We start from the raw sequence: 12,950 nt of genomic DNA on the forward strand, positions 1-12,950 counted from the left end.
GGAGGAGTTGTGGCTCTGAGCTGGTGCTACGTTTGGCTCTGGAGTATCGTCCCCAACTCCTGCCTGTACTGGGTGGGTAGCATGGGCACTGGTGATAAGCAGCCAGAGGCCACCTAGCTGTGGGGATGGTCTTCTCCCATGTCCGCACCCTCACTGTCTTCACCAAGACCTTTCCATGGCCTTCAGATAGTGCTCCCCCAGATCTCCTACTGAGCCTTCCCTGTAAACCCTAATCATGGGCCCTGGAAGCAGTGCTAATGGCCACCACAGGGGAGCTTCGAGAGTAGAGAGAGTGGGGGCCAGGACCCCATGCCTGGAGCAACAACTGCGCTACGGAATTCCGGAATTCCGTGAGCTTCATCCCAGAAGAGGAGGACCCAGGCGTAGGCTCCTGGTGCTGAGCTCAGCCAGGGAGCTCTGTCCCTCCTCAGAGTAAAGTAAGCAGGGGGTCGTGCCCATACCTGGTGACTGAGCATCGCAGCAGGGGGACCTCGCTCAACTCCCACTGGCACTCCCAGTAAGTGGAGGGACCTCTCAGGGGCTCCCCGTGAGACGCTAGGTGTCAAGGGCTCCTCTGTGTTTTGACTCTGTAGGCCAGAGACCCCTTCACCCACCAGACGCATCGGATGCCCTGGCTCGGGGACACTCCTGCCCTTTGTGCAGCAAGGACCCACACAAGTCCTCATGGGTCCAGATAAACCCATGGAGCTCTGCAGAGATCGTCCTGGAGCTGCAGCCCGTGGCAGCCAGGGCCTAGTGCTGAGCCTGAAGGGGACAGCTGCTAAGATGGAAGGGTCAAAGGGGACTGCAATCTCCTAACACAACTAGCTAACTGACCCAAGTATGATAACAAAAACCCGTCCTTCCTGTGGAGAGTGTTTCCACGTAAGGAGAAGGAGCCTGGTGGGCTGGAGAGGGAGTCACGAGTAGGATCCAGGGCTGGGGAACCAACGCTCCATAAGCATGCTTCAGCAAGCAGCCACAGGCCCTTCTGAGAGGAGCAAAAACAACACCTCAGCAGAAGAGTACAAAAGGGGCCACATGGAAATGATAGAACCTATAACACCTGTCTTGTGGTGGAGCAGAGGTGGCAGGAGCCAGAACCAGGGACCCCAAGATGAGAGAAGCAGAGCCTGAGGAACCACGAGGCCTGCACATGCCTGCTCAAAACTCTGAAAGCAGGGAAGCACAGGCTGCATGAGCACTAGAGAGACAGCAAGGGGCTCTGCGGGCAGAGGGGGCTGGCTGCCAAGCCTGATGGCCTGCCTTCGATCCCAGGGGCTAACAGAAAGGCAGGAGGAAAGAACTGACTCCCAAAGGTTTGCTGTCTCTATCCCTCTTTCTTTCTCTCTCTCTCCCCTCTCTCTCTTTCTCTCTCACACATACACACGCACAGGTAAAAATGAGGAAGACTAGATACAAATGGCACAGAGACTCTACTTCAGGGAGCAAAATGTCAACACTGTCAGTTGCAAATAAATAAATAAATAAAATACCCTAGACTGGGCATGTAGCTCAGTGGTGATGAGTTTGCCCATCATGGGGAAAACATCTGGGACAGATGATGACCCAGGAGGCTAGGGAGAGAAAGAAAGACAAGAGATAGTCACCTCTGGGGGATGCTGTGTAGCAGGCGCATGAGAATATATACAGATATGTATATGTATATGTATATGTATGAGACTTCAAATTCTTTTAAAAAATAAACTACATCTTAAAAATGTATTTTTGTTATTTTTTATGTATATGTATGTGTGTCTGTGTGTGTCTGCCACATATGACCAGTGACAAAAGATGCCGGAAGAGGGTGTTGGATCCCTTGGAGCTGGAGTGACAGGTAGATGTGAGCCGCCCAGCATGGGTGCTGGGAACCAAACTCAGGTCCTCTAGGAAAGCAGTAAGTGCTCTTACCCACTGAGCCATCTCTCCAGCTTCTGCACTATGCCTTGCTTCAGCCGGCGAAAAGATTAAATTTTAAAATTACATGTGTGTGTGCGTATGTCCGTGGAGGTCAGGAAACATTCAGGTTTCTTCCTTCACGGTGCGGGCCCCAGAGACTAGGTTCAGGGTGTCTGGCTTGGTGGCAAGCGCCTTGGCCCAGTGTGCCACCTCGCCAGCCCAGCACTAACCAACCCCTGTTCTAGGAGACAGAGTCTCATGAAGCCCAGGCTGGCTTTGAAGACAAACTATAGTCAAGGATGACTCTGAACTTCTCATCCTCCTGCCTCCATCTCCCGACAGGTGTGAGCTACCACGCCTGGCTTTGTTTGGGCTTATTTTGGAGTCAGGGTGTCACTATGTAGTCCTGGCTGGCCTGGAACCTACTGTGTAGATCAGGCTGGCCTCATATTTGAAGTTGTCTTCCTGTTTCTGCCTTTTGAATCCTGGGGTGGGGGCATTTTCTTTCTTTCTTTCTTTCTTTCTTTCTTTCTTTCTTTCTTTCTTTCTTTCTTTCTTTCTTTCTTTCTTTCTTTCTTTCTTTCTTTCTTTCATAAAAAACCAGGCTGAAGAGCTGGCTCAGCAGTTCAGAGCACTGGCTGCTCTTCCAGAGGACCTGGGTTTGACTTCAGAACAGCACCCACATGGAGGCCCACAACTGTCTGTAACTCCAGTTCAGGGGATCCAAGGGCCAAAGCACACACATGGCGTATAGACATATATGTAGGCAAAACATGCATGCACATAAAATAAAAATTAAAATAGTAATAATAATAGTAATAGTAATAATAATAGAAGAACCTACGGACACCTTGAAAACTGCAGTGTAGAGCTTAACTTGAGCTGTCTCTGTCTGTCTGTTGTTAACTGCCACCACCCACATAAAGGACAAAGGTCCCTTCTGCTTCCTTTGTTCATCTTGGTACATCCAGCCTCAGTGGCCTACAGTGTACCACTGAAGTCAAATTCACACTTTATCCTGGATTCTCCCCAGAAGGAAGCCTGTGGCGACGCTCCATTCACTGGCAGATGCCTCTCTAGAAAATGGCTCCAGGAGCCAGAGCCGGGTGAGCAAGGAGACAGCAGGAGCCAAGATGATTCACTCCCAGGATTGCCATTGCTATGGCAACAGGTACCCAGCCCTCAGGGTATGGAATGTGTGGCAGCAGATCAGGGGGAGGCGTTCTCTCATCCTGTGTTCCCGCTGCCCCGGGGTGACTGCGGTATTACCTCCGTGCCCTTCTGAGCTGTGCGAGTGTGGCACTTGCCCTTGGGAGGACAGCATGGAAGCCAGACTTTGAATGCCAATGAGAGGCTCATGTTCCTCCCTGCCTGAGCCCCGTCAGCCTCACCCTTGGAACTTGTGTTTCCTGTGGCCGTGTCTGAGGGTGAGCGGTTGTCAGGTGGGGGTCTAATGGGATCAAACTTTACGTGCATGACTCCTGTCCCCAGGACACCCACTCCTGGGCCTGGGCTCCTGGGCTCTTGGAGTGATGGAAATGGCAGAGGACCCCCTGGAGTCTGGAACCACTCTGTCTGCAGTTCTCAGCTCACCCGAAAGTCGCTGAGAGACAGAGGGTTCATTCACCTGGTTGATGGCTGGTGCTGGCAGCGCCTTAGAACTTTAAGAAGCCAGCAGGGCCTGGAGCATCAAGGTGACCAAGCAGGTGGCTAGTAAAGAGGTGGGTACACCCCAGAGCATGAGAGGGTTAATTAAGGGTCCTCTGTGGCCCCTAAAGCCTGCAGCTCTGAGCCTGAGGACTCATGCAGGCCTCAGCATGAGCAAGCTTAAGCAGATGGTAGGACCGGGGGTGTGGCATGGCTCTACCTAGGTGCCACAGCCCATAAGTGACTCCCCTCTTCCTGTGTGGAATGAGGCCAGGAAGGTTGGTTAACAGACCCTGTGGCCACAGGGAACAGTGTTCAGGATGCCGGGCTGCCTGGCAAGAGTTGTTACCCAGAGCCAGAACTCACGCTGGGTAGGTACCAGTGTCTAAAGACAGGGGTGGAGAAGCAGAGACCTCTCAACCTATAGTTGATGGAAGCAGAAGTCGCCATGGTCTGATTTCCTCAGTACCGGCATGGGTATTGCTCTCTGTACTTAGGAAGCAGAAGAGACCTGGCCTGGGGGCTATCTGGGGCTGACTTTGTGGAGGACTGGGGCAGTCCTTCTTGGTCCCTCTAAATCATCTCTCCCCCAAGGATACCCCAAAATGATTTTGTTAGAACCTCAAGAAAGGGCTGGAGACGGAGGCCAGCTGGTGGTGCTTGTCCAGCATGCATGAAGCCTTGGGTTTGATCCCCAGCACCACATAAACCAGGCATGGTGGTGCCTGTAATCCCAGCACTCGAGATGTGGAGGCAGCGGGATCAGAAGTCCAAGGCCGTCATGGTGGCTTGAATGAAAACGATCCATAGGCTGGTCCACTCCACAGCTGGTGGAGCTGTGTGGGGAGGGTTGGGAGGAGGAGCGTCACGGGGACACAGGCTTTGAGGTGTAAAAGCCGCACTTCCCGGTAGTGCCCTGCCCCTTTGCTCTCTGCCTCCTACTTTTGCACCAGGATGTGAGCTCCCAGCCACTGTTCCATCGCATGTCTGCCTGCCCGCTGTCCTGCTCTCCGTGATGCTCATGGACTCGCCCTCTGAAACAATAAGCAAGCCCCAGTTAATGCTTTCTTTCATACATTGCCTTGGTCTGGGTGTCTCTTAGCAGAAACAGGAAAGTGACTGAGGAGTCACCTATCCTTGAGCCATCCTCAACACGTCGTAAACAGCCTGGTTACCTGAGACTCTGCTTTAAAAAATGTTTAAAAAAAAACACCAAAAAACCTAGCATTACTGTGACGGTGGATGGGGCCTGAGCACGACTTCCTTCCCATGGCATGGAACCCAAGGTGGAAAGTCTAATTTAGGGTTTCTATTTCTGCGATTAAGCACCATGTCCACAGAGACTCGGGAAAGAAAGGGTTTGTTTCAGCTAACCCTTCTGTGTCACTGCTCATCATCAAAGGAGGGCAGGGCAGGAACCTGGAGGCAGGAGCTGCGGCAGAGGCCATGGAGGGGTGCTGCTCACTGGCTTGCTCCTCATGGCTTGCTCAGCCTGCTTTCTTATAGAAGCCAGGCCACCAGCCCAGGCATGGCACCACCCACAGTGGGCTGGGCGCTCCCCCATTGATCACCGATTAAGAAAATGTTGATGGCAGGATGTTACGACGGCATTTTCTCAATAGAGCCTCTCTGCCCGATGGTTCTAGCCTGTGTCACGTTGACAGAAAACTGTCTAGCATTGGCACTATCTATCTCTACACCGAGACCTCAGCCCCAGCACGGCATCGCCTTGGTGTCCCCACCATCCTGCCCCCCCCCAGCTCCTGTGGGAGACCGAGACGAAGGGATGAGGCAAGTGGGGTGAGCAAGCCTGAGGCTCCTTTGAGGGCTGCTGTTTGTGCTGCTTTGCTGCTGGCCTTTGGGGCTCCTTCCCACACCGTCTATCCCTGGTGGAGATTCCCAGAGGACACGGCCATGCCTGAGAGGTCAGGAGGGATGGGCAGAGCTGCCCCTCCCACCTGCCTCTGCTGTGGTGGCCACAGACTCTGCCAGGCCTGGTCTCTCCTGTGGTCCCCTGAGACTTCTGTTCCCAGGACAGGGAGGGGCTTGTCCCTGAAGAAGGACTCTTGTCTACTTCCTTCTTTCTTTCTACCCCTTTGGCAGAGATGGTCCACATGTGGGTCTTAGGACCCTGCCCTGGGCCTCCCTGAGACACTCAGGGCCCAGAGTCTCTAAGAGCGGTCACACCCAAGACCCTTGGAGGGGCAGCCAGAGGAAAGCAGCAGGGGCCTGTCCGGCTGGGAGCTGGGAAACAGCAGCTGTTCCAAAGCCTAACCCAAGCCCCGCCCCTAGCCCAGCCAACACTTAATCCTCATCTCTGCTCCTTAACCTCTCCCCAGGGACCAGGCCCTTGAACTCCTTTTAAAGAATCCTTTGAGGGCTTGGGAGGCCTTGATGCCAGCAGTCCTAAGGTCCCAGACCTGAGGGCAGGGACAGAGGGGCTTCTTCTCCAAAAGCTGTGGGAGCCAGGGTCCCTGGAGGCCTCACCACCTCTCAGAGACCCAGACCTGCCGTAGAAGGCATCCCAGGAGGAGGTGTATACGTGTGTGTGTGTGTGTGTACATATGTGTACACTGGCACCCCAAAGCCTGTCTGGCCCAGTCCTCACACGCACTTCCTGCTGGATGCCTGGTGGGTGGCGCTTTCTTCTAATTCTCTCACCTAAGGGAGGTCCAGTGAAGCAGAATGTATCCACAACTTGGGGGGGGGGTCTGTGTGTGTATTTGTCTATGTGTGTGTGTGTCTATCTGTATGTGTCTGCACATGCCTGTATATGTGGTGTATGTGTGTATATGTTCATGTATGTGAAGGCATGCATTTGTGTGTAGAGGCCAGAGGTCAACCTTAGTTACTGCTCCTCGGGAGACATGTGCTTTTTTTTTTTTTTTTATGTGTGTGTGTATGGGTGTTTTTCCTGAATGTACGCCTGTGTACCACATGCTTGCCTGGTGCTCTTCGATCCCCTGGAACTGGAGTTACAGGCGGTTGTGAGCTGCTGGGAACTGACCCTGGAAGAGCAGCCTGTGCTCTTAACCACTGAGCCATCTCTCCAGCTTCAACCTCCCCACTCCCTTTTTTTTAAATTTTGATACAGGGTGACTAAATAGGCTAGGGTGGCCAGAGATCCCTAGGGGTCCACCTCTCTCTGTTTCCCTAGTCCTGGGATTACAAGAGTGACCACCATACCTGGCCTGTCTCTTCCCTTTTTCCTTCTTTCCTTCCTTCCTTCCTTCCTTCCTTCCTTCCTTCCTTCCTCCCTCCCTCCCTCCCTCCCTCCCTCCCTCCCTCCCTCCCTCCCTGTCTTTCTTCCTCCCCTCTTTTTGCACTGGTTCCTGGAATGGACTCTGCACACATTTTACTCACTAACTTGTCTCCCAGCCCCAGAAGCTACTCCAGGTTGAGCAATCCAGGACAGGATGAGCCTGAGGCAAAGTGTCTGCAGTGCTCCCCAGTGGGTAAAGGAGCACTGGCCTGGTGCCCAGCAGGTAACAGGAACAAATCCATCCCCACAGAGGAGTAAACACTGTCCCAGAGTCCACCCTGGAGGTGGGACGCTGGCCTGAGGCCCACGCTTCCTCTCAGCTCCCAGAGGGGCAGGCCCTTGGACAGTGTATGGGCGGCAGCTGCAGCTGAATGCCAGACACATGACAGGTCACTTTAGCATGAGCACATCCCAATTCTGAAACTAGAAGTGGATGCTGGGTATTTTTATTTGATAAACTGTGCGAACTTAACAGCACAGTGTCAAGAAACTGTGGGTTTTGGTTTTAATTGTAGTCATTTAAATCTTCAAATGGGAGGTGGGGATGTGCTGGAGAGATGGCTCAGTGGTTAACAGCACTGGCTTCTCTTCCAAAGGACCTGAGTTTAATTCCCAGTACCCACATGGCAGCTCACCACTGTCTGTAATTCCAGTTCCAGGGGATCTGACACCTTCACATAGAACATAAAATGTACATAAAGCCAATGGACATAAAATTAAAAAGTAAAAAAAAAAAAATTAAAAATCTCCAAATATTAGAGAGGAGAAAAAGTCAAATGAAAAGCAGAGTATATGTCTGCTTTTGTCACATACTATAATAATGTCAGCATATTGTCACCATTGTGTGTTTTCAGATTTAACGTGTGTTCACATGGAAAGAGAAAACTAATATTCTGACCAACCCAGCTGGCCTGAGATGCAGACAGGAGAGATGACAAAAGATAAAAAGCTGTCTTCCCTTCCTTTCTCCCTCCCTTCCTGTTCTCTGTCTCTGTCATTCTCTCTCTGCTCCCCTCCCAATTGTTCAACATTTTTAGTAAACGTGTACTTTATAAGAAGTATTTTCAGGTATACACACGGACCCCTGAAAAAGTTAGAGGAGAGAACTGACTCCACAAAGTTGTCCTCTGACCTCTGCATGCTCACTGTGGAACACATATCACACTCATGTGCAAGAATAATTATTTTGGCTAAAGACAAAATTCATCAATTCAAAGAACCTCTTTTAAATGTTCTCCTGTTATGAGGTGAGCAGGTAACAGAAAAAAAAAAAAAAAACAAAAAATAAACAAAACCCCCAAAACAACATTTTACACAACACTCTCCCTCACAGGGCCTCTCACATGGCCGTGCTTGGCTCCGGGACTGGCCAGAGCTCAAAGCCAGTGCTGTCCACTGCTAGGTCATTTCCACCCCAGGCCCTGAACTGTCAGTCCTCCGGCGTCTGTCTTTGGAGTAGCTGGTACTATGGCCACCCTTCTTCCTTTCTTCCTTTTAAAAATGTTTTTATGTGTATGTTATTTTGCCAACACGTATGTTTGGGTGTCGTGTGTGTTTAGTGTCCTTGGAGGCCAGAGAGGGTACCAGACCTCTGGGAACCGGAGTTTCAGAGTGGTGAGCAGCCTTGGGGTTTCTGGGAGGCTGAAGTTTGTTGCTTCAATACTCTGGCTGCCTGTGGGGCTCTTCCCACAACTCCAGCGGGGGGAGGGGAAGAACCCTAGGGCACCTCCAGCCAACCATGCACAGAATAACCAGACACAGGCTGGAGAGATGGCTTAGCGGCTATTCTTCCAGAGGTCCTGAGTTCAATTCCCAGCACCTACACGGTGGCTCACAACCATCTATAATGTGATCTGGTGCCCTCTTCTGGCCTGCAGGTGTATGTGCCAATAAAGCATTCATACACATAAAATAAATAAACCTTTAAAAGAAAGGAAGGAAGGAAGGAAGGAAGGAAGGAAGGAAGGAAGGAAGGAAGGAAGGAGAAAGAGAAAGAGAAAGAAAGAAAGAAAGAAAGAAAGAAAGAAAGAAAGAAAGAAAGAAAGAAAGAAAGAAAGAAAGAAAGAAAGAAAATAGAAAGAAAAACACCTGAATTCTTGGACTTGGATGCCATGCTCTAGTCTTCAGCTCCTGCCTTCTCTCCTGGTGACAGGCTGAAGGTCTTATGGGGGACAGGGGAGGATGACAGAGCCTGCCACCTTCCCTAAGCTCAGGCACCTGACCCATGAGCTTGCCTTTTCTGAAAACCATAGCCAGGGAGGCCTCACCTCACCCTCTCCTCTCCGTCAAACTGGCTACCTTCCCCTCATGAGCTCCCACCCTCAGCCCTTCCTCTGCTCCAGCGCCCACTCTGCGGTCTTCCTTGTCATGCGCATGCCCTTGCTGGTCCTCCTGCATAGCAGACGAGCTCTTCCTCCCCTCTGCTCTCTGTCACACTGACACAGCCGGGGTTAACTCCAGTCTGATGCCTGTATGTATGTGTGCCTGTGCCCAGCCTTCCCTCCATGATTCCCTGCTGCTCAAAGCTATTCAAGATCCTCTGCTCCATGCCCAGGGCCCCTCTTTATGCTCCCAGTGGGCACCCCAGAGTCCCCCGTTTCCTTGCATCTGCTTTTGCTGTGTCCTCAGGGACTTTCTGGCCTGTGTCCGTCATCCCTTCTGTGACTGCCCTCCTCAGACATTCCCTGAGGGCTGCCACCGGCCTTCTGCTCTGTTTCCTCTGTGTTTCCACACACAGTGACTCAATCTCGCGGCATTCCCGACAGCTAACAGCAGCAGAGAGCCACAACTGGGCATGGAAGGCCCTTCTCTCTTCTGAGCCCGTGTGCTGGGCACTGCAGGTGACTGTCAAAGTCCAAGGACTTAAGGTCCGGGCTCTGTCTGCATCTGGGGAGACCATCTGACTATTGCCCCACACCATCTACTGCCTGCTGCCCAGGCCACTTAACCTGTGCCTGTGACACACACACACACACACACACCCCTGCGCCCCCCCCCCCCCAGCAACCCTTCACTCAGCAGCGCCCTCTGCTCTAGTGTGAGGCTTGGATCTTTACCCAGTCTGGCCACCACCTCGACCGCTGTGCTAGATGCTGAAGTTGCAATAACATGCTCCCCGCTGCCTGTTCTTGTCCACCGAACCTCAGCTGCTGGGTTAATCTCTCCAGAATGCCATTAGGAGTGGCGCCTTGATCACCTCACTTGTCAGATGCAGGGTTCCAGCTCCGTAGATCAGCGTCTTCAGAGCTCAGATAAATCCTTTGGAATCCTGAACACCATTATCACAAAAATGTGTGTGGCTCAAGGAGACCGCTGCTGGAGCTGGTGTCAGCCTAGCCTGCCAGGGCTTGAGGGTGCTCAGCCAAGGAGTGGGGCAGTGTGGGAGTCAGTCTGAGAGATCAGTGTGGAAGTCAGTGTGAGGGGTCATTATGGGAGTTGGTGTGAGTGTGAGAGTCTTCCCTTGTGCATAGGGCAGAGCCTGGGCTGTGTGGGAATTCTGCATTGCTGTACCAAACAGCCACGCCAGTGACATGCTCTATTGCCCTTTAGAGCCTGAGTCTGATCAGGTGCGAAAGCCGAAGAGCCCTGCTGGAGGGAGGGGGATTCTTTGCCTTTTCCTCCATCACCACAAGAAAGGATGAAGGCATGTCCCTTATTTGTCCAGATTCTCTCTTCCTCTAAGGCCACCTGTGGCTCTGAACAGAGTGCCTGCTTTCAAGGGGGCTTCAGCTTAATTTGATTCTGTGGACAAAGATCTGGTTCTTCCCAAGACCACTCTCCAAGGTTCCAAGATGGACAGGAGCGAGAGGACTATTCAACCCAGGACTGGGGCAAGATGAGATAAATCTCAGATGTGATGTTCAGGGACAGCCTAGAAATGTCCCACAGGAAGCTGAGGACGGGGAGCAGGGGGTGCCGATGCCAGGCAAGGGGGAGGGAGCAGAGACAGGCATCCTAGGAGAAGTTTGTAGATGGAGCTGGAGGAGGTCAGCCCCACTGGAACTGCCCTGCCACCCGGCCCTTCTGGACGGAGCAGCTGCAGCTGCCCTGCCAGTCCACCAGCTCCGTGAGAGACACATGCGCAGACTGGTCCAGGAGGACAAGCCCCATAATTACCCTAGGCTGCTTGCTAGCAGCTTCCACGTCAGTGATAAGCCGAGCTGGGCAGGAGGTGCGCCAGCCCACAGACACCTCAGAGGTGGGCCGGTCCTGCTGACATCAGCCGCTCTGCTGCCTGAGACAGAAGCCCTGGCCACGCAGCACACCGCCAGGAGAAAGAGGCCCTTCCCGGGAGGAAACCTGAGCTAGCCGCCTGCAGGCTGCTAGGTGGTGACAGAGCCCACTGGAAACTGCTGTCTCCTGGGTGAGATTTTTGCCTAGAGAGGTCTGGGCAGACAACTTATTACGGATGTGACTTTCCAGGTCCAGCCCGACAGCCCACTGAGGCCTGTGAAGGTCACCTTCCATCCTGCCTCATTCCCTAAATCCACCTTTGTAGCCACCTGCGGAGGCATGTGGGAGCCAGCATCTGCTGCCGCTTCTGAGGGACCAGAAGTCACAGACCAAGCCTGATGGAGGAGCAAGAGATTGTGTGAGCACTGACACTCGCCCCACACCTGTGCCTCGAGCTGTAGGACCACACGACCTGGCAGGAGACCACATAAGGCTCTGCTGGACCCAATTCTAGCATAATCATCTGCACTGTGAATACTAAAGCCCCAGACCCACAGTGTCCAGAAAGGAGGCCACAGACCACACATACAGCTTCTGCTAAGCCAAGCATGATGGCGCAGCCTGTAGTCCCAGCTCTCAGGAGGCAGAGGCAGGCGGATCTCTGTGAGTTCAAGGCCACCTGGTCCACAAAGGGAGTTTTAGAACAGCTGCGCAGGGAAACCCTATCTCGAACTGCTCCCTGCCACAAAGAAAAAAGAAAAATAAATAAATAAAAGGTGCATACTACCAAAAACCGTAAGAGATTGCCGAGAAGGATCCTGATAATAAGATGGCTCTTTTAATGTTTATATTGACCACATGTTGAAATAAAAATATTTGGATACATGAGAATAAACAATTATAGTATTAACACTTATTATGCTGACTTCCTTTTGCTTTTTAAAAACATATGTTTAATTTTTGGTTCACTTTATTTGTGTATGAATGTTTGCCTGCCTGTGTGTAGGTGCTTTATGGGGGTTAGGAGAGGGAATTACAAATGGCTGTGAGGTACCACGTGGGAGCTAGGAGTCAGACCAGGGCCCTCTGCAAGAGCAGCAGGCGCTCCTAACCACGGAGCCATCTCACTGGCCATTCTTTTTCCTTTCTTTTTTTTTTTAAATGTGACCACCATAATTTAAAACTCGTATCCAGGTGTGGGGATGGCTCACACCTGTAAACCTAGCTCAGGAGGCAGACGCAGGAGAATAGTGAGTTCCAGATTAGCCTGGACGATAGAGAAAGATCCTACTGCAAACAGGATATTCACAGAGTCCCAGAATTCAGAAGACAGAGTCAGGAAGGAGGCTGCTTGAACCTAGGAGTTCAAAACCCTGTCTCAAAATAAAATATAATAAATCTCAGGGGTAGTACTCTCATTCATTCATTCATTTTGAGACAGGACCTCATTACATAAACTCAAGCTGGAACTGAAATGATTCTTCTGTCTCAGCCTCCTGAGTGCTGTGATTACAGGTATATACCACCATGGTTAAGCTCTTTTGTAATATCCTGTTAGTATGGGGGCTTTAGCTCAGGGTGAAATATCTCCCTGGCACATGCAAGGCCCTAGGTTCAAGTAACTAAACACAGTTACAGAGGACTTACCTTTGGGTCCAATACCTAGTCCTGAAAAGAGAAGAAAACAAAAATTCTGTGTAACTAGAGGTCCCCGTGGGAAAGTTTAAGTCACTCCTGCCTGTTCTCAGATAGAAAAGAGCATCTCAGGTTCTCTTTTCTCTCTCCCTTCCCTCCCCTCCCTATCTCAGCAGGCGTCTATGCTGGCCAACAGGCTGTCCTCCGACTTTTTGGCCGACACAATATTCCTTCCTCAGCAACCCCAAGAGTGGGAGCAGCATCAGAGGACCCGTCCTTTAATAGACATGTAGACGGCTCTAACAAAGGTGCTCAGACCGCGTGCTTGCTGAGT

This window comes from Meriones unguiculatus, chromosome 7 (genome assembly GCF_030254825.1).
Source record: "Meriones unguiculatus strain TT.TT164.6M chromosome 7, Bangor_MerUng_6.1, whole genome shotgun sequence".
NCBI lineage: Eukaryota > Metazoa > Chordata > Mammalia > Rodentia > Muridae > Meriones > Meriones unguiculatus.